Source organism: Sinocyclocheilus anshuiensis, unplaced genomic scaffold (genome assembly GCF_001515605.1).
Source record: "Sinocyclocheilus anshuiensis isolate Anshui unplaced genomic scaffold, SAMN03320099.WGS_v1.1 scaffold248, whole genome shotgun sequence".
NCBI lineage: Eukaryota > Metazoa > Chordata > Actinopteri > Cypriniformes > Cyprinidae > Sinocyclocheilus > Sinocyclocheilus anshuiensis.
Genome location: NW_015555734.1, coordinates 1,258,401 through 1,262,779, shown reverse-complemented (window position 1 = coordinate 1,262,779; position 4,379 = coordinate 1,258,401). Strand labels below are relative to the sequence as shown.

Genomic DNA, 4,379 nt, shown 5'->3' with positions numbered 1-4,379 from the left:
AAAGAGTGTAAGGAAAAAATACCTAGAAAAAATGACCTAGTCTCCCGCTAGTCCAAAAACAATAATTATAAAGAGCAGTCTGCCTAATACTGTAAACCTTTTAAATCTAACATAAACAGTGTTAACAGCCATTGCAGAACATTGTACTTTATGAGACAACATGCTGAAACAGCAAGTGCTGTCAGTTTCCACCGCCTGCTTTATTACTTTCTGAAAGCGGATCATGTCATGCAAATGATATTAGATGACATGGTTGTTATTAAATGGATTGAACCAGAGTTAAAGGGAATTAATTCAATCTAATATACAGTATGAGATATATTAAAATTTGAAAAACATCACTCTACAGTTACATATAATTACATGAAATTATGTGTTAATTTAATAACAGTAGTCTTGATGATTATGCTATGCTAATTTAGATCTAAGGTTTGATAAAAATGTAAAACTGAAATTTAAACAGGCTAAAGGTGTTATAAAACTGTTTAAACTACATGAATGTTGTTCTTTACCATATTGTATTTGAACTAGAGACTTCCACAGACAATTCACTGAAAGTTTTAATAATAATATTTAATGTAACTGAAATTGAAATGAATAAATATGAAAAATTACAGTCATTTATATATACTTGCACAGCTGGCAGGATTACGTTGTAAATCCTAACATGCACCAAGAATTCAAGTAAATTAATTACCAAGTAATTGTTCAAAAACTTCCAAGTTTAGCTAATGTGGTCTTAACAGTAAAATAAAATAAAAAAGATATAATGTATGTCAGTCTACAGTCTAGATGAACTTCATTTGGATCTCTATATAAATAGACTCACTGGCACATTTCATGCCCTGATGTATGAGGCCGTAGAGCAGAGACCCACAGTGATCACAGAAGGTGGGACTGGAGTATGTATGTACTTTAAACTTGTGTTTGCTCTTGAGATCCTGGAGAGAGGGACAAAGAAAAACATTGTACTCATTTAATTATTTAATTGTTTATTGGAAAAAGCACTTTGATGCGATTATATTCAACACAGAGGGCCGCCATGTACACCCAGTTCAGTTCTTGGAAGTAGGTTGGCCATGAGAGAAAGAAAAAGAGACTTAAATTATGTGTATGATAAGAAACCTTCTCATACTGTTCTTTGCTCTATAAATAGGACTATCTTTATGCATAGACAAGCATATGCACAAATAAACAGATGCACTACTTTCCCTCTGGTTCTCTCTCTCTCTCTTTAAAGGTCCAGAGGAAAGGCTTCATTTTGAAGTGACGTTTTCAGTGGGAGCCAATTAGCTAGGGCTATTTTGAGGATGAATGGTGGATGACTATATGAGTTCAGCTCAGCTGTGAAAACTGAATCCTCCTAAATGCCTAAACCCTTTCCACCCTGCCATGGTTTCTCTCTCTCCCCCTCATTCTCACTCTCTGCATGCTGCCTGCTCCTTTTCTTCATCCTCTGACAATCTTCCGCACCACTTCGCTGCCTCTCTGTCAGTCTGCCTCATCTGCTTTTCACACATGCATCATTGTCTACCCTTCCTTACAGCCTAGTCGCACATGCACAGCCATACACAAGCACTCCTCTGTTACCTCATTTTACAACGATATTTTTAGGTGCTTATGAAAAAAATCTCATAAAAAGTTGTAACTATGCTCCTGAAAGAGAGGGTGAAATAAAGACTGTGGCTTTGTTAAAAAAAAAACCTAGTATGCTGCCATGCTACCTACATAGGAAGCAGCCTTTTAAGACAGCATCTTAACAAGTGACTTATTTGGAATGCTTTACATGCCATGTGCCACGCAAACACTACTTCACTTTCACGTTGATTTCAAACGAGTCTCACATAAGCATGTTGCTAAGCTAACAGTGTGATACTCTAATCATAAAATACATACACAAATATATTCTTAAAAATACATTTTAAGTACACTGAACAATTTTTTCAACACTTTTTGGTATTGAATGAAATATACAACATAATCAACATTTATCTCACTTTGTCCACCATCTTGGATTAATTTTTTTCAGCGAGATTGTCACAATGCAATGTAGGAATGACTGCAACACACAGGATATAGCAAGAGACTCCCACAAGTTTGAAAAATTCAAGTCATTGAAAAGTTATACTAATAATAAAATTACTTGAATAATAATATTATTATAGTATAATTTATAGTCATTTATAAATCCTTGCATGGCTAGCAGAATTAAATGTAAATGCTAACAAGTTGTATATGCACAAATCATTTAAAAAGTTTAGTTAATGTGGTCTTAACAGTGAATAAACTTAACAATATAATATCATATAATTTTATAACTATATTATATCAAATTGTATTATATTATATTATATATAAAAGATGAACTGATTATATTATATTATATTATATCATATTATGCATAATACATACAAACACAGATATTGGGTAAGATAATCCATTTTTAATTACACTGAATTATTTTTCTAAACATTTGAATTGTATTGAATGAAATATACAGTACGTTTATAATGCACATTTATGAATGCCTTCCCCACAAAAGATTTGGAGATATAAAGAAAGTATATTTGGAGGCAGCAAAATTAAGTTGTCTGCCTTTTGAAACAACCTTTGGAAGCAGCCCATGATGTCTTTGATGAAAAGAGCTGCCTACTTAGGCTGCTAACTAGGATTTGGAACAATGGAAGTGTGTTACAATATAGCCCCTTCCTTGCTTTTCTCTTTCACACATATTCTCACACTCACACTCTGCACTACGTGAGTGTGAGTAGCAGTGTAACACCATCATATCACATCGCCTGTACGTTTTATCGTAGTGCAGCACGAATAAGAGAGCGCAAGAGAGAGGGAAAATTTATATTCTTTTTCCTTTAAAGCCACCTCTTTTAAAGAAGGTATGCAAGAGAGAGCAATAAAAGGCTCGTGAAAAAAAGGAAAAGATGATTGTGACGGTGAGACCTACTTCCATATTGGCTTACTCAGCCAAAAAAATAAATGGCTTGCCATGCAAAAATTTGAGAATGAAGAGGTGAGAGACGGATAGGGTATGGATGATACAGTAGAATAAAAGATGAACTGCTGTGATCATAGCAGAACATCAAGCATAAAAAGAAGAGTTATACGATGATCAAGCAAAAATAATGAAAGGAAAAGAAAAATAATAACAAAAAAATAATGCTAAATGGCAAAAAGATGACATGCTGTACAAATGACCTACAACCTACATACCTTGACAAAGGCTACTTGTTTTGCCGAAATGTTGGTAACTAATAAACGATACTTAAGTGAGTGTGCAGTTATATTTTTTCTTTATTTAGTTTGCCCCTTTAACTTGCACCTCTAAAAGGTGTGCGTTTGTTTTATTACTATACTGTACAAATTAACAGAGAACAACACACATAGTATACATACCTCTGCTTTGGGAGCAGTGATGGCTCCGGGACAAGTAAAAGTGACAAACTCATGGCAGCGTCTGTGCACCACAAAACTGCACACTTAAAAGAAACACATACCATATCTAGTCAGTAAACACATACTATATCAGAGCTGATGATAATCACATTGGTGCATGCTTCTTTTGGGCGTTAAATAATAGCGTAAATACCAATAAACTGACTACCGCAAACCTTAGTAAATCACCCTGCATGATTCATTTAAACACTCTCCTCCCATAAATGTTGCTTCTGGAAGGGAAACTCTTACAAATGCATATGCAATCAGGTCAGCTGCAAAAATAAATGTGTCCACGCCTTTTCATCACTAATGTTTCAATGCGTATCCTGACAGTAGTTTGCAGCAGATAGGGTTTGGCGCAAGCTGTTAGTAAATCTGGCCCTAAATGTCATATTTCATGATACATATCATGATGCAGCAAAAATACATAGTGGGATTAAATAGAGGGAATATGTTAAATTGGTACAGGTCTTTTTAATGTAGTGATGTAATGTAAGTAGCGTCAGATCTTTTCTTCCGTATTGTGACATGTATCCGAGTGAAACAGATTATCAATAAATAAATACAGGGCAAGGACACTGTTCAATCCATTTGTTATTAATTGGATGGAGGCATATCTGAATGTGAGCTTGCAGTTGATTATAAGAAAGAGGTGGAGTTTAAGCAGACTAAATGATTATAATATTTTAACAAAAAATTATGAATAAATGTAAAAATAATAATAGTAAAAAATAAACATGCATAGATGATTCGTTTACAATAAGATCAATAATGCTTGTAAAAATGGTGAATTGTCATTTTATGCTGAATTTAAGTATATAACGCTTTTGGGGGCGGGGGGGGCATTTTTGTCTTTATTAATACTGGACAGTACAGAGAGCGGACAAAAAGTAAGAAGTGAGAGAGAGAGAGAGAGAGAGAGAGAG

The 4,379-nt window shown here is 34.2% G+C and overlaps 1 protein-coding gene across 1 annotated transcript in view; it reads right to left on the bottom strand.

The window, feature by feature from the left end:
• LOC107672989 (protein kinase C gamma type-like) overlaps positions 1 to 4,379 on the bottom strand; it is a 34,656-nt gene that overhangs the window by 18,049 nt on the left and 12,228 nt on the right. The window lies entirely within an intron of this gene.